This window comes from Atractosteus spatula (assembly GCF_055471065.1).
Source record: "Atractosteus spatula isolate fAtrSpa1 chromosome 10 unlocalized genomic scaffold, fAtrSpa1.hap1 SUPER_10_unloc_3, whole genome shotgun sequence".
NCBI classification, from domain to species: domain Eukaryota; kingdom Metazoa; phylum Chordata; class Actinopteri; order Semionotiformes; family Lepisosteidae; genus Atractosteus; species Atractosteus spatula.
In genome coordinates, this window is record NW_028296623.1 from 1595001 (window position 1) to 1610795 (window position 15795).

The 15795-nt window shown below is 55.6% G+C and overlaps 15 non-coding genes across 15 annotated transcripts; 10 read left to right on the forward strand and 5 right to left on the reverse strand.

Moving 5' to 3' along the window:
• Positions 1–723: 723 nt before the first annotated feature.
• Positions 724–796, forward strand: trnav-aac (transfer RNA valine (anticodon AAC)). Its single transcript has one exon. It is a non-coding gene; the product is annotated as a tRNA-Val (tRNA).
• A 574-nt stretch (positions 797–1370) lies between these two features.
• Positions 1371–1442, reverse strand: trnah-gug (transfer RNA histidin (anticodon GUG)). The gene has a single exon. It is a non-coding gene; the product is annotated as a tRNA-His (tRNA).
• Positions 1443–1643: 201 nt separating this feature from the next.
• Positions 1644–1715, forward strand: trnae-uuc (transfer RNA glutamic acid (anticodon UUC)). Its single transcript has one exon. It is a non-coding gene; the product is annotated as a tRNA-Glu (tRNA).
• Positions 1716–4130: 2415 nt separating this feature from the next.
• On the forward strand, positions 4131–4203 carry trnav-aac (transfer RNA valine (anticodon AAC)). The gene has a single exon. It is a non-coding gene; the product is annotated as a tRNA-Val (tRNA).
• A 574-nt stretch (positions 4204–4777) lies between these two features.
• Positions 4778–4849, reverse strand: trnah-gug (transfer RNA histidin (anticodon GUG)). The gene has a single exon. It is a non-coding gene; the product is annotated as a tRNA-His (tRNA).
• Positions 4850–5050: 201 nt separating this feature from the next.
• On the forward strand, positions 5051–5122 carry trnae-uuc (transfer RNA glutamic acid (anticodon UUC)). The gene has a single exon. It is a non-coding gene; the product is annotated as a tRNA-Glu (tRNA).
• A 2415-nt stretch (positions 5123–7537) lies between these two features.
• On the forward strand, positions 7538–7610 carry trnav-aac (transfer RNA valine (anticodon AAC)). The gene has a single exon. It is a non-coding gene; the product is annotated as a tRNA-Val (tRNA).
• A 574-nt stretch (positions 7611–8184) lies between these two features.
• On the reverse strand, positions 8185–8256 carry trnah-gug (transfer RNA histidin (anticodon GUG)). The gene has a single exon. It is a non-coding gene; the product is annotated as a tRNA-His (tRNA).
• A 201-nt stretch (positions 8257–8457) lies between these two features.
• trnae-uuc (transfer RNA glutamic acid (anticodon UUC)) lies at positions 8458–8529 on the forward strand. Its single transcript has one exon. It is a non-coding gene; the product is annotated as a tRNA-Glu (tRNA).
• A 2415-nt stretch (positions 8530–10944) lies between these two features.
• On the forward strand, positions 10945–11017 carry trnav-aac (transfer RNA valine (anticodon AAC)). Its single transcript has one exon. It is a non-coding gene; the product is annotated as a tRNA-Val (tRNA).
• Positions 11018–11591: 574 nt separating this feature from the next.
• On the reverse strand, positions 11592–11663 carry trnah-gug (transfer RNA histidin (anticodon GUG)). Its single transcript has one exon. It is a non-coding gene; the product is annotated as a tRNA-His (tRNA).
• Positions 11664–11864: 201 nt separating this feature from the next.
• On the forward strand, positions 11865–11936 carry trnae-uuc (transfer RNA glutamic acid (anticodon UUC)). Its single transcript has one exon. It is a non-coding gene; the product is annotated as a tRNA-Glu (tRNA).
• Positions 11937–14351: 2415 nt separating this feature from the next.
• trnav-aac (transfer RNA valine (anticodon AAC)) lies at positions 14352–14424 on the forward strand. Its single transcript has one exon. It is a non-coding gene; the product is annotated as a tRNA-Val (tRNA).
• A 574-nt stretch (positions 14425–14998) lies between these two features.
• On the reverse strand, positions 14999–15070 carry trnah-gug (transfer RNA histidin (anticodon GUG)). Its single transcript has one exon. It is a non-coding gene; the product is annotated as a tRNA-His (tRNA).
• A 201-nt stretch (positions 15071–15271) lies between these two features.
• trnae-uuc (transfer RNA glutamic acid (anticodon UUC)) lies at positions 15272–15343 on the forward strand. The gene has a single exon. It is a non-coding gene; the product is annotated as a tRNA-Glu (tRNA).
• The last annotated feature ends 452 nt before the right edge of the window (positions 15344–15795 follow it).

The following is a 15795-nucleotide window of genomic DNA, read 5'->3' on the forward strand; positions in this document are numbered from 1 at the left end:
TCTGCGGCTCCTGTGGAGTGGAGTCGGCCTGGAGCCGTGTTTGCAGGCGGCGGCTCCCCGCGCTCTGTCTGTGCGTCCAAGAGCTCCTGGGAGGAAGAGAGAGCCCTCCCACTCGGGGGCTTTTCCACGGTCTGTGTGAGGAGGGGCGGGTGTGTCCAGTAGCTTATCGAGCGGAAGCCTGGGGCGGCGGAGAGCTGTGATCGTGCAGACCTTGAGGTGTCACCTCTTTGTCTGCTTTCCCGCCCCCCCTCCGCCCAAGCTCTGCTCCAGAGTAGCCCGGCAACCCCTCACACCTGCACGTGTCACAACCTAAGGTGTGGTCATGAGACACCCATGGGGTGCTGCTCTGTTCTTGCTAATTGTTTCCTGCCCGTCGCAGGCAGGAGTCCATGCGAGGAAGATGCGCTGGACAGAGCTCAGAGGGCACAGCTGGGTGGCTTTCCTTCTGAGTGACGTTCCTGCAACACTCTCCCGCTCCTCTTGGTGCGCTCATGCCGCAACACAGGAAGGCTGGAGCAGGTGGCTGTGGGCTCTGCGCACTGCCGAAACAGGTCAGTTGGGAGAGCGTTAGACTGAAGATCTAAAAGTCCCTGGTTTGATCCCGGGTTTCGGCATTTTGTTTCATCGCGCCCTTTGTTCCTCTCTCCAGCGCCCCCTGCCTAAAGTGACGCTTCCCTTTCTCAGCCCGAAACGCAAGCGAGACACCAGCAGCGGTCCCTGCAGGTTTCCGTAGTGTAGCGGTTATCACGTTCGCCTAACACGCGAAAGGTCCCCGGTTCGAGACCGGGCGGAAACAGCCTCTTTTCGCACGCTCCTGTACTTCACAGAGGTCTTGAGCGACCGGTCATTTGTTCCCAATGTATTTCCGGTGCCTTCATGCACTCTTGTACCAAACGCACGTTCCTGCTGTACGCGGAGCCGATCATTTGCAATTGGGCTGTGCCGACAGACCAGGACGAGCTCTGTCGGCTCAAAAGCAGCGCAGGACCTGCAACAACAACAGAAAGATTAGCATCCAGCGGGGGCCTCTTAGTGAGCCCAAGATCTCATCAAGAATCGGCTCCAGCAACAGGGCTGGGCGCATTGTTCCATTCTCCGACCACTCTCGGTGTAAACAAGTCCCTCCTGGTCTCTGCTTGAAATGCACTTTCCTGCGTTTGCTTTGGTGTAACTGGCTTCCCCTGCATGGGCGAATGTGAAGAAGATCCTTAGTAAGTCATTGAAGAAAACCGAGAAGAGGTCAGAGTGGCCTCTGTCGTTCATCAACGATCCAGTCAGGCAGTACTCCTCTGTAAAGCGCCGTTCGTTCACATCGATTGGCTTTTTTTTGCCTTCATTCGCGCAAGTAGTAAAAGCAGACGCCCCTATTCTGCCGTGACCCGGATTCGAACCGGGGTTGTTGCGGCCACAACGCAAAGTACTGACCACTATACGATCACGGCGAGTTACCGATACCCACGTGGCAGGGCGGAAAAGGCTGTGCTCTCTTCGTGTGACCTAATTCGGAAAAGTCCTGACGTTGCATTTCAACTGAGCCCCAGTATACATCGACCCTTCGACACTCTGAGTGACAACTCTCTTGCGCGTTTTCTCATATTTATGTAGTTTGCTTGCATGATGCCCGGAACAGCAGGGGTGTATGCTCCCATATGGTCTAGCGGTTAGGATTCCTGGTTTTCACCCAGGCGGCCCGGGTTCGACTCCCGGTATGGGAACCTGTCAGTTTTGCCTCCTGCTTTCCAAAAGATCAGCACCGTGTACGAAGGAGCCGCATTAAAACCACTCGAACGTGCAAAACGCGCGAGAAGAGGGGGCGCTTGTTTCCAACCGAAGACTTCTCGCGTGTGAGACGAGCTGATCATCCCTGCAGGAGGTGGGAGGGTTACTCTGGTAGACAGGGCTGACCTTCGGCAATAGGGTTTATACTCTCCAAGATGATATTTGCACTTTCTGGAGAGGCGATTTTCTCCACTTCAGTAGCCCGATTTCGTCGATTGCGTGGAGAGGGCTGTAGAATGTGGCGCCGCCTTTCCTGCTCCGTCCATGACAGGCGTGCTGGTCTCTGGAGAGAGAGCACGGTCCATCAGCGCACTCCAATAAAGGCACTGGAAGCAGCTGAATCGCATTGGCGAAGCTCAGCGCTGGGCCGCTGGGCAGGGATTGCCACCGTTTCCGTAGTGTAGTGGTTATCACGTTCGCCTCACACGCGAAAGGTCCCCGGCCCGAAACCGGGCGGAAACAGACCGGCTTCCTTTGTCGGCACGCACAAAAGGGGATTGGGGATTCGCCTAGCGCTGTGATCGAACAGACCCACTCACCTCTTAGTGTGGCGGGATCTGCACAGTGCATGTCGCAGCGCATCCTGCTTTCACTTCAATGCGCGTCCTGATGTACCCCAGTCTCCCGCGTGACAGGTGCGGATAATCACCACTATACTAACGAGGAAGACATCGCTCTCTCCGACCCCCGGCATCGTGTCCCGACCCACCGTGCTGGAAGCCGACGCGTGCTGTGATTCCTTTACGGAGCAGAAATGACAACCGAGGAGCCGAGAGATCATTTCAGCATTTCGCGTCTGAACAGAAAACACAAACGACCAACTCGGAATGACTTGCCTTTGATGCTTTCAAAGCGTTCTTTGTGCATCGAACAGACCCACTCACCTCTTAGTGTGGCGGGATGTGCACAGTGCATGTCGCAGCGCTTCCTGCTTTCACTTCAATGTGCTTCCTGATGTCGAGTCGTGTGCCGTGCGGAGGCTCTGAAAGCGAGAGCAATGAAAAGGTGCACGGCGCTGTGAAAGAAAACAGAGAAGTGAAAGGCAGTCCTTTCTCTAAGGAGGTAAAAGAAAAGCTTTCTACTCCCCGTCAGGGAATCGAACCCTGGTCTCCCGCGTGACAGGCGGGGATACTCGCCACTATACTAACGAGGAAGACACCGCACTCTCCGATCCTCGGCATCGTGTCCCGACCCAGCGTGCTGGAAGGCGACGCGTGCTGTGATTCCTTTACGGAACAGAAATGACAACCGAGGAGCCGAGAGATCATGTCAGCATTTCGCGTCTGAACGGAAAACACAAACGACCAACTCGGAATGACTTGCTTTTGACGCTTTTCAAAGCGTTCTTTGTGCACGACGACTGCGCCGCCTAGCAGATACAGATGGGTTGTACAACTCTGAACTAGCAAATGGAAGAGGGCTAAGCCCCCTCTCTTTTAGCCCAGGTTCGATCTGTCTCCCAGAATCACCAGGGCGCACGCACACACACCCGTGCCGTTGAAGTGCTCTGCCTCATTTCTAAGGGCAACTCAACATTCACTCCTACCCCGAGAACAGAAAAGACAGCGTCCGCAGCAACAACAGCTCAGGTCTCTGCACAGGAGCTAAGCTGCCCCCATCTCCTCTGCTCTGCGGCTCCTGCGGAGTGGAGTCGGCCTGGAGCCGTGTTTGCAGGCGGCGGCTCCCCGCGCTCTGTCTGTGCGTCCAAGAGCTCCTGGGAGGAAGAGAGAGCCCTCCCACTCGGGGGCTTTTCCACGGTCTGTGTGAGGAGGGGCGGGTGTGTCCAGTAGCTTATCGAGCGGAAGCCTGGGGCGGCGGAGAGCTGTGATCGTGCAGACCTTGAGGTGTCACCTCTTTGTCTGCTTTCCCGCCCCCCCTCCGCCCAAGCTCTGCTCCAGAGTAGCCCGGCAACCCCTCACACCTGCACGTGTCACAACCTAAGGTGTGGTCATGAGACACCCATGGGGTGCTGCTCTGTTCTTGCTAATTGTTTCCTGCCCGTCGCAGGCAGGAGTCCATGCGAGGAAGATGCGCTGGACAGAGCTCAGAGGGCACAGCTGGGTGGCTTTCCTTCTGAGTGACGTTCCTGCAACACTCTCCCGCTCCTCTTGGTGCGCTCATGCCCCAACACAGGAAGGCTGGAGCAGGTGGCTGTGGGCTCTGCGCACTGCCGAAACAGGTCAGTTGGGAGAGCGTTAGACTGAAGATCTAAAAGTCCCTGGTTTGATCCCGGGTTTCGGCATTTTGTTTCATCGCGCCCTTTGTTCCTCTCTCCAGCGCCCCCTGCCTAAAGTGACGCTTCCCTTTCTCAGCCCGAAACGCAAGCGAGACACCAGCAGCGGTCCCTGCAGGTTTCCGTAGTGTAGCGGTTATCACGTTCGCCTAACACGCGAAAGGTCCCCGGTTCGAGACCGGGCGGAAACAGCCTCTTTTCGCACGCTCCTGTACTTCACAGAGGTCTTGAGCGACCGGTCATTTGTTCCCAATGTATTTCCGGTGCCTTCATGCACTCTTGTACCAAACGCACGTTCCTGCTGTACGCGGAGCCGATCATTTGCAATTGGGCTGTGCCGACAGACCAGGACGAGCTCTGTCGGCTCAAAAGCAGCGCAGGACCTGCAACAACAACAGAAAGATTAGCATCCAGCGGGGGCCTCTTAGTGAGCCCAAGATCTCATCAAGAATCGGCTCCAGCAACAGGGCTGGGCGCATTGTTCCATTCTCCGACCACTCTCGGTGTAAACAAGTCCCTCCTGGTCTCTGCTTGAAATGCACTTTCCTGCGTTTGCTTTGGTGTAACTGGCTTCCCCTGCATGGGCGAATGTGAAGAAGATCCTTAGTAAGTCATTGAAGAAAACCGAGAAGAGGTCAGAGTGGCCTCTGTCGTTCATCAACGATCCAGTCAGGCAGTACTCCTCTGTAAAGCGCCGTTCGTTCACATCGATTGGCTTTTTTTTGCCTTCATTCGCGCAAGTAGTAAAAGCAGACGCCCCTATTCTGCCGTGACCCGGATTCGAACCGGGGTTGTTGCGGCCACAACGCAAAGTACTGACCACTATACGATCACGGCGAGTTACCGATACCCACGTGGCAGGGCGGAAAAGGCTGTGCTCTCTTCGTGTGACCTAATTCGGAAAAGTCCTGACGTTGCATTTCAACTGAGCCCCAGTATACATCGACCCTTCGACACTCTGAGTGACAACTCTCTTGCGCGTTTTCTCATATTTATGTAGTTTGCTTGCATGATGCCCGGAACAGCAGGGGTGTATGCTCCCATATGGTCTAGCGGTTAGGATTCCTGGTTTTCACCCAGGCGGCCCGGGTTCGACTCCCGGTATGGGAACCTGTCAGTTTTGCCTCCTGCTTTCCAAAAGATCAGCACCGTGTACGAAGGAGCCGCATTAAAACCACTCGAACGTGCAAAACGCGCGAGAAGAGGGGGCGCTTGTTTCCAACCGAAGACTTCTCGCGTGTGAGACGAGCTGATCATCCCTGCAGGAGGTGGGAGGGTTACTCTGGTAGACAGGGCTGACCTTCGGCAATAGGGTTTATACTCTCCAAGATGATATTTGCACTTTCTGGAGAGGCGATTTTCTCCACTTCAGTAGCCCGATTTCGTCGATTGCGTGGAGAGGGCTGTAGAATGTGGCGCCGCCTTTCCTGCTCCGTCCATGACAGGCGTGCTGGTCTCTGGAGAGAGAGCACGGTCCATCAGCGCACTCCAATAAAGGCACTGGAAGCAGCTGAATCGCATTGGCGAAGCTCAGCGCTGGGCCGCTGGGCAGGGATTGCCACCGTTTCCGTAGTGTAGTGGTTATCACGTTCGCCTCACACGCGAAAGGTCCCCGGCCCGAAACCGGGCGGAAACAGACCGGCTTCCTTTGTCGGCACGCACAAAAGGGGATTGGGGATTCGCCTAGCGCTGTGATCGAACAGACCCACTCACCTCTTAGTGTGGCGGGATCTGCACAGTGCATGTCGCAGCGCATCCTGCTTTCACTTCAATGCGCGTCCTGATGTACCCCAGTCTCCCGCGTGACAGGTGCGGATAATCACCACTATACTAACGAGGAAGACATCGCTCTCTCCGACCCCCGGCATCGTGTCCCGACCCACCGTGCTGGAAGCCGACGCGTGCTGTGATTCCTTTACGGAGCAGAAATGACAACCGAGGAGCCGAGAGATCATTTCAGCATTTCGCGTCTGAACAGAAAACACAAACGACCAACTCGGAATGACTTGCCTTTGATGCTTTCAAAGCGTTCTTTGTGCATCGAACAGACCCACTCACCTCTTAGTGTGGCGGGATGTGCACAGTGCATGTCGCAGCGCTTCCTGCTTTCACTTCAATGTGCTTCCTGATGTCGAGTCGTGTGCCGTGCGGAGGCTCTGAAAGCGAGAGCAATGAAAAGGTGCACGGCGCTGTGAAAGAAAACAGAGAAGTGAAAGGCAGTCCTTTCTCTAAGGAGGTAAAAGAAAAGCTTTCTACTCCCCGTCAGGGAATCGAACCCTGGTCTCCCGCGTGACAGGCGGGGATACTCGCCACTATACTAACGAGGAAGACACCGCACTCTCCGATCCTCGGCATCGTGTCCCGACCCAGCGTGCTGGAAGGCGACGCGTGCTGTGATTCCTTTACGGAACAGAAATGACAACCGAGGAGCCGAGAGATCATGTCAGCATTTCGCGTCTGAACGGAAAACACAAACGACCAACTCGGAATGACTTGCTTTTGACGCTTTTCAAAGCGTTCTTTGTGCACGACGACTGCGCCGCCTAGCAGATACAGATGGGTTGTACAACTCTGAACTAGCAAATGGAAGAGGGCTAAGCCCCCTCTCTTTTAGCCCAGGTTCGATCTGTCTCCCAGAATCACCAGGGCGCACGCACACACACCCGTGCCGTTGAAGTGCTCTGCCTCATTTCTAAGGGCAACTCAACATTCACTCCTACCCCGAGAACAGAAAAGACAGCGTCCGCAGCAACAACAGCTCAGGTCTCTGCACAGGAGCTAAGCTGCCCCCATCTCCTCTGCTCTGCGGCTCCTGCGGAGTGGAGTCGGCCTGGAGCCGTGTTTGCAGGCGGCGGCTCCCCGCGCTCTGTCTGTGCGTCCAAGAGCTCCTGGGAGGAAGAGAGAGCCCTCCCACTCGGGGGCTTTTCCACGGTCTGTGTGAGGAGGGGCGGGTGTGTCCAGTAGCTTATCGAGCGGAAGCCTGGGGCGGCGGAGAGCTGTGATCGTGCAGACCTTGAGGTGTCACCTCTTTGTCTGCTTTCCCGCCCCCCCTCCGCCCAAGCTCTGCTCCAGAGTAGCCCGGCAACCCCTCACACCTGCACGTGTCACAACCTAAGGTGTAGTCATGAGACACCCATGGGGTGCTGCTCTGTTCTTGCTAATTGTTTCCTGCCCGTCGCAGGCAGGAGTCCATGCGAGAAAGATGCGCTGGACAGAGCTCAGAGGGCACAGCTGGGTGGCTTTCCTTCTGAGTGACGTTCCTGCAACACTCTCCCGCTCCTCTTGGTGCGCTCATGCCCCAACACAGGAAGGCTGGAGCAAGTGGCTGTGGGCTCTGCGCACTGCCGAAACAGGTCAGTTGGGAGAGCGTTAGACTGAAGATCTAAAAGTCCCTGGTTTGATCCCGGGTTTCGGCATTTTGTTTCATCGCGCCCTTTGTTCCTCTCTCCAGCGCCCCCTGCCTAAAGTGACGCTTCCCTTTCTCAGCCCGAAACGCAAGCGAGACACCAGCAGCGGTCCCTGCAGGTTTCCGTAGTGTAGCGGCTATCACGTTCGCCTAACACGCGAAAGGTCCCCGGTTCGAGACCGGGCGGAAACAGCCTCTTTTCGCACGCTCCTGTACTTCACAGAGGTCTTGAGCGACCGGTCATTTGTTCCCAATGTATTTCCGGTGCCTTCATGCACTCTTGTACCAAACGCACGTTCCTGCTGTACGCGGAGCCGATCATTTGCAATTGGGCTGTGCCGACAGACCAGGACGAGCTCTGTCGGCTCAAAAGCAGCGCAGGACCTGCAACAACAACAGAAAGATTAGCATCCAGCGGGGGCCTCTTAGTGAGCCCAAGATCTCATCAAGAATCGGCTCCAGCAACAGGGCTGGGCGCATTGTTCCATTCTCCGACCACTCTCGGTGTAAACAAGTCCCTCCTGGTCTCTGCTTGAAATGCACTTTCCTGCGTTTGCTTTGGTGTAACTGGCTTCCCCTGCATGGGCGAATGTGAAGAAGATCCTTAGTAAGTCATTGAAGAAAACCGAGAAGAGGTCAGAGTGGCCTCTGTCGATCATCAACGATCCAGTCAGGCAGTACTCCTCTGTAAAGCGCCGTTCGTTCACATCGATTGGCTTTTTTTTGCCTTCATTCGCGCAAGTAGTAAAAGCAGACGCCCCTATTCTGCCGTGACCCGGATTCGAACCGGGGTTGTTGCGGCCACAACGCAAAGTACTGACCACTATACGATCACGGCGAGTTACCGATACCCACGTGGCAGGGCGGAAAAGGCTGTGCTCTCTTCGTGTGACCTAATTCGGAAAAGTCCTGACGTTGCATTTCAACTGAGCCCCAGTATACATCGACCCTTCGACACTCTGAGTGACAACTCTCTTGCGCGTTTTCTCATATTTATGTAGTTTGCTTGCATGATGCCCGGAACAGCAGGGGTGTATGCTCCCATATGGTCTAGCGGTTAGGATTCCTGGTTTTCACCCAGGCGGCCCGGGTTCGACTCCCGGTATGGGAACCTGTCAGTTTTGCCTCCTGCTTTCCAAAAGATCAGCACCGTGTACGAAGGAGCCGCATTAAAACCACTCGAACGTGCAAAACGCGCGAGAAGAGGGGGCGCTTGTTTCCAACCGAAGACTTCTCGCGTGTGAGACGAGCTGATCATCCCTGCAGGAGGTGGGAGGGTTACTCTGGTAGACAGGGCTGACCTTCGGCAATAGGGTTTATACTCTCCAAGATGATATTTGCACTTTCTGGAGAGGCGATTTTCTCCACTTCAGTAGCCCGATTTCGTCGATTGCGTGGAGAGGGCTGTAGAATGTGGCGCCGCCTTTCCTGCTCCGTCCATGACAGGCGTGCTGGTCTCTGGAGAGAGAGCACGGTCCATCAGCGCACTCCAATAAAGGCACTGGAAGCAGCTGAATCGCATTGGCGAAGCTCAGCGCTGGGCCGCTGGGCAGGGATTGCCACCGTTTCCGTAGTGTAGTGGTTATCACGTTCGCCTCACACGCGAAAGGTCCCCGGCCCGAAACCGGGCGGAAACAGACCGGCTTCCTTTGTCGGCACGCACAAAAGGGGATTGGGGATTCGCCTAGCGCTGTGATCGAACAGACCCACTCACCTCTTAGTGTGGCGGGATCTGCACAGTGCATGTCGCAGCGCATCCTGCTTTCACTTCAATGCGCGTCCTGATGTACCCCAGTCTCCCGCGTGACAGGTGCGGATAATCACCACTATACTAACGAGGAAGACATCGCTCTCTCCGACCCCCGGCATCGTGTCCCGACCCACCGTGCTGGAAGCCGACGCGTGCTGTGATTCCTTTACGGAGCAGAAATGACGACCGAGGAGCCGAGAGATCATTTCAGCATTTCGCGTCTGAACAGAAAACACAAACGACCAACTCGGAATGACTTGCCTTTGATGCTTTCAAAGCGTTCTTTGTGCATCGAACAGACCCACTCACCTCTTAGTGTGGCGGGATGTGCACAGTGCATGTCGCAGCGCTTCCTGCTTTCACTTCAATGTGCTTCCTGATGTCGAGTCGTGTGCCGTGCGGAGGCTCTGAAAGCGAGAGCAATGAAAAGGTGCACGGCGCTGTGAAAGAAAACAGAGAAGTGAAAGGCAGTCCTTTCTCTAAGGAGGTAAAAGAAAAGCTTTCTACTCCCCGTCAGGGAATCGAACCCTGGTCTCCCGCGTGACAGGCGGGGATACTCGCCACTATACTAACGAGGAAGACACCGCACTCTCCGATCCTCGGCATCGTGTCCCGACCCAGCGTGCTGGAAGGCGACGCGTGCTGTGATTCCTTTACGGAACAGAAATGACAACCGAGGAGCCGAGAGATCATGTCAGCATTTCGCGTCTGAACGGAAAACACAAACGACCAACTCGGAATGACTTGCTTTTGACGCTTTTCAAAGCGTTCTTTGTGCACGACGACTGCGCCGCCTAGCAGATACAGATGGGTTGTACAACTCTGAACTAGCAAATGGAAGAGGGCTAAGCCCCCTCTCTTTTAGCCCAGGTTCGATCTGTCTCCCAGAATCACCAGGGCGCACGCACACACACCCGTGCCGTTGAAGTGCTCTGCCTCATTTCTAAGGGCAACTCAACATTCACTCCTACCCCGAGAACAGAAAAGACAGCGTCCGCAGCAACAACAGCTCAGGTCTCTGCACAGGAGCTAAGCTGCCCCCATCTCCTCTGCTCTGCGGCTCCTGCGGAGTGGAGTCGGCCTGGAGCCGTGTTTGCAGGCGGCGGCTCCCCGCGCTCTGTCTGTGCGTCCAAGAGCTCCTGGGAGGAAGAGAGAGCCCTCCCACTCGGGGGCTTTTCCACGGTCTGTGTGAGGAGGGGCGGGTGTGTCCAGTAGCTTATCGAGCGGAAGCCTGGGGCGGCGGAGAGCTGTGATCGTGCAGACCTTGAGGTGTCACCTCTTTGTCTGCTTTCCCGCCCCCCCTCCGCCCAAGCTCTGCTCCAGAGTAGCCCGGCAACCCCTCACACCTGCACGTGTCACAACCTAAGGTGTAGTCATGAGACACCCATGGGGTGCTGCTCTGTTCTTGCTAATTGTTTCCTGCCCGTCGCAGGCAGGAGTCCATGCGAGAAAGATGCGCTGGACAGAGCTCAGAGGGCACAGCTGGGTGGCTTTCCTTCTGAGTGACGTTCCTGCAACACTCTCCCGCTCCTCTTGGTGCGCTCATGCCCCAACACAGGAAGGCTGGAGCAGGTGGCTGTGGGCTCTGCGCACTGCCGAAACAGGTCAGTTGGGAGAGCGTTAGACTGAAGATCTAAAAGTCCCTGGTTTGATCCCGGGTTTCGGCATTTTGTTTCATCGCGCCCTTTGTTCCTCTCTCCAGCGCCCCCTGCCTAAAGTGACGCTTCCCTTTCTCAGCCCGAAACGCAAGCGAGACACCAGCAGCGGTCCCTGCAGGTTTCCGTAGTGTAGCGGCTATCACGTTCGCCTAACACGCGAAAGGTCCCCGGTTCGAGACCGGGCGGAAACAGCCTCTTTTCGCACGCTCCTGTACTTCACAGAGGTCTTGAGCGACCGGTCATTTGTTCCCAATGTATTTCCGGTGCCTTCATGCACTCTTGTACCAAACGCACGTTCCTGCTGTACGCGGAGCCGATCATTTGCAATTGGGCTGTGCCGACAGACCAGGACGAGCTCTGTCGGCTCAAAAGCAGCGCAGGACCTGCAACAACAACAGAAAGATTAGCATCCAGCGGGGGCCTCTTAGTGAGCCCAAGATCTCATCAAGAATCGGCTCCAGCAACAGGGCTGGGCGCATTGTTCCATTCTCCGACCACTCTCGGTGTAAACAAGTCCCTCCTGGTCTCTGCTTGAAATGCACTTTCCTGCGTTTGCTTTGGTGTAACTGGCTTCCCCTGCATGGGCGAATGTGAAGAAGATCCTTAGTAAGTCATTGAAGAAAACCGAGAAGAGGTCAGAGTGGCCTCTGTCGATCATCAACGATCCAGTCAGGCAGTACTCCTCTGTAAAGCGCCGTTCGTTCACATCGATTGGCTTTTTTTTGCCTTCATTCGCGCAAGTAGTAAAAGCAGACGCCCCTATTCTGCCGTGACCCGGATTCGAACCGGGGTTGTTGCGGCCACAACGCAAAGTACTGACCACTATACGATCACGGCGAGTTACCGATACCCACGTGGCAGGGCGGAAAAGGCTGTGCTCTCTTCGTGTGACCTAATTCGGAAAAGTCCTGACGTTGCATTTCAACTGAGCCCCAGTATACATCGACCCTTCGACACTCTGAGTGACAACTCTCTTGCGCGTTTTCTCATATTTATGTAGTTTGCTTGCATGATGCCCGGAACAGCAGGGGTGTATGCTCCCATATGGTCTAGCGGTTAGGATTCCTGGTTTTCACCCAGGCGGCCCGGGTTCGACTCCCGGTATGGGAACCTGTCAGTTTTGCCTCCTGCTTTCCAAAAGATCAGCACCGTGTACGAAGGAGCCGCATTAAAACCACTCGAACGTGCAAAACGCGCGAGAAGAGGGGGCGCTTGTTTCCAACCGAAGACTTCTCGCGTGTGAGACGAGCTGATCATCCCTGCAGGAGGTGGGAGGGTTACTCTGGTAGACAGGGCTGACCTTCGGCAATAGGGTTTATACTCTCCAAGATGATATTTGCACTTTCTGGAGAGGCGATTTTCTCCACTTCAGTAGCCCGATTTCGTCGATTGCGTGGAGAGGGCTGTAGAATGTGGCGCCGCCTTTCCTGCTCCGTCCATGACAGGCGTGCTGGTCTCTGGAGAGAGAGCACGGTCCATCAGCGCACTCCAATAAAGGCACTGGAAGCAGCTGAATCGCATTGGCGAAGCTCAGCGCTGGGCCGCTGGGCAGGGATTGCCACCGTTTCCGTAGTGTAGTGGTTATCACGTTCGCCTCACACGCGAAAGGTCCCCGGCCCGAAACCGGGCGGAAACAGACCGGCTTCCTTTGTCGGCACGCACAAAAGGGGATTGGGGATTCGCCTAGCGCTGTGATCGAACAGACCCACTCACCTCTTAGTGTGGCGGGATCTGCACAGTGCATGTCGCAGCGCATCCTGCTTTCACTTCAATGCGCGTCCTGATGTACCCCAGTCTCCCGCGTGACAGGTGCGGATAATCACCACTATACTAACGAGGAAGACATCGCTCTCTCCGACCCCCGGCATCGTGTCCCGACCCACCGTGCTGGAAGCCGACGCGTGCTGTGATTCCTTTACGGAGCAGAAATGACAACCGAGGAGCCGAGAGATCATTTCAGCATTTCGCGTCTGAACAGAAAACACAAACGACCAACTCGGAATGACTTGCCTTTGATGCTTTCAAAGCGTTCTTTGTGCATCGAACAGACCCACTCACCTCTTAGTGTGGCGGGATCTGCACAGTGCATGTCGCAGCGCTTCCTGCTTTCACTTCAATGTGCTTCCTGATGTCGAGTCGTGTGCCGTGCGGAGGCTCTGAAAGCGAGAGCAATGAAAAGGTGCACGGCGCTGTGAAAGAAAACAGAGAAGTGAAAGGCAGTCCTTTCTCTAAGGAGGTAAAAGAAAAGCTTTCTACTCCCCGTCAGGGAATCGAACCCTGGTCTCCCGCGTGACAGGCGGGGATACTCGCCACTATACTAACGAGGAAGACACCGCACTCTCCGATCCTCGGCATCGTGTCCCGACCCAGCGTGCTGGAAGGCGACGCGTGCTGTGATTCCTTTACGGAACAGAAATGACAACCGAGGAGCCGAGAGATCATGTCAGCATTTCGCGTCTGAACGGAAAACACAAACGACCAACTCGGAATGACTTGCTTTTGACGCTTTTCAAAGCGTTCTTTGTGCACGACGACTGCGCCGCCTAGCAGATACAGATGGGTTGTACAACTCTGAACTAGCAAATGGAAGAGGGCTAAGCCCCCTCTCTTTTAGCCCAGGTTCGATCTGTCTCCCAGAATCACCAGGGCGCACGCACACACACCCGTGCCGTTGAAGTGCTCTGCCTCATTTCTAAGGGCAACTCAACATTCACTCCTACCCCGAGAACAGAAAAGACAGCGTCCGCAGCAACAACAGCTCAGGTCTCTGCACAGGAGCTAAGCTGCCCCCATCTCCTCTGCTCTGCGGCTCCTGCGGAGTGGAGTCGGCCTGGAGCCGTGTTTGCAGGCGGCGGCTCCCCGCACTCTGTCTGTGCGTCCAAGAGCTCCTGGGAGGAAGAGAGAGCCCTCCCACTCGGGGGCTTTTCCACGGTCTGTGTGAGGAGGGGCGGGTGTGTCCAGTAGCTTATCGAGCGGAAGCCTGGGGCGGCGGAGAGCTGTGATCGTGCAGACCTTGAGGTGTCACCTCTTTGTCTGCTTTCCCGCCCCCCCTCCGCCCAAGCTCTGCTCCAGAGTAGCCCGGCAACCCCTCACACCTGCACGTGTCACAACCTAAGGTGTAGTCATGAGACACCCATGGGGTGCTGCTCTGTTCTTGCTAATTGTTTCCTGCCCGTCGCAGGCAGGAGTCCATGCGAGAAAGATGCGCTGGACAGAGCTCAGAGGGCACAGCTGGGTGGCTTTCCTTCTGAGTGACGTTCCTGCAACACTCTCCCGCTCCTCTTGGTGCGCTCATGCCCCAACACAGGAAGGCTGGAGCAGGTGGCTGTGGGCTCTGCGCACTGCCGAAACAGGTCAGTTGGGAGAGCGTTAGACTGAAGATCTAAAAGTCCCTGGTTTGATCCCGGGTTTCGGCATTTTGTTTCATCGCGCCCTTTGTTCCTCTCTCCAGCGCCCCCTGCCTAAAGTGACGCTTCCCTTTCTCAGCCCGAAACGCAAGCGAGACACCAGCAGCGGTCCCTGCAGGTTTCCGTAGTGTAGCGGCTATCACGTTCGCCTAACACGCGAAAGGTCCCCGGTTCGAGACCGGGCGGAAACAGCCTCTTTTCGCACGCTCCTGTACTTCACAGAGGTCTTGAGCGACCGGTCATTTGTTCCCAATGTATTTCCGGTACCTTCATGCACTCTTGTACCAAACGCACGTTCCTGCTGTACACGGAGCCGATCATTTGCAATTGGGCTGTGCCGACAGACCAGGACGAGCTCTGTCGGCTCAAAAGCAGCGCAGGACCTGCAACAACAACAGAAAGATTAGCATCCAGCGGGGGCCTCTTAGTGAGCCCAAGATCTCATCAAGAATCGGCTCCAGCAACAGGGCTGGGCGCATTGTTCCATTCTCCGACCACTCTCGGTGTAAACAAGTCCCTCCTGGTCTCTGCTTGAAATGCACTTTCCTGCGTTTGCTTTGGTGTAACTGGCTTCCCCTGCATGGGCGAATGTGAAGAAGATCCTTAGTGAGTCATTGAAGAAAACCGAGAAGAGGTCAGAGTGGCCTCTGTCGATCATCAACGATCCAGTCAGGCAGTACTCCTCTGTAAAGCGCCGTTCGTTCACATCGATTGGCTTTTTTTTGCCTTCATTCGCGCAAGTAGTAAAAGCAGACGCCCCTATTCTGCCGTGACCCGGATTCGAACCGGGGTTGTTGCGGCCACAACGCAAAGTACTGACCACTATACGATCACGGCGAGTTACCGATACCCACGTGGCAGGGCGGAAAAGGCTGTGCTCTCTTCGTGTGACCTAATTCGGAAAAGTCCTGACGTTGCATTTCAACTGAGCCCCAGTATACATCGACCCTTCGACACTCTGAGTGACAACTCTCTTGCGCGTTTTCTCATATTTATGTAGTTTGCTTGCATGATGCCCGGAACAGCAGGGGTGTATGCTCCCATATGGTCTAGCGGTTAGGATTCCTGGTTTTCACCCAGGCGGCCCGGGTTCGACTCCCGGTATGGGAACCTGTCAGTTTTGCCTCCTGCTTTCCAAAAGATCAGCACCGTGTACGAAGGAGCCGCATTAAAACCACTCGAACGTGCAAAACGCGCGAGAAGAGGGGGCGCTTGTTTCCAACCGAAGACTTCTCGCGTGTGAGACGAGCTGATCATCCCTGCAGGAGGTGGGAGGGTTACTCTGGTAGACAGGGCTGACCTTCGGCAATAGGGTTTATACTCTCCAAGATGATATTTGCACTTTCTGGAGAGGCGATTTTCTCCACTTCAGTAGCCCGATTTCGTCGATTGCGTGGAGAGGGCTGTAGAATGTGGCGCCGCCTTTCCTGCTCCGTCCATGACAGGCGTGCTGGTCTCTGGAGAGAGAGCACGGTCCATCAGCGCACTCCAATAAAGGCACTGGAAGCAGCTGAATCGCATTGGCGAAGCTCAGCGCTGGGCCGCTGGGCAGGGATTGCCAC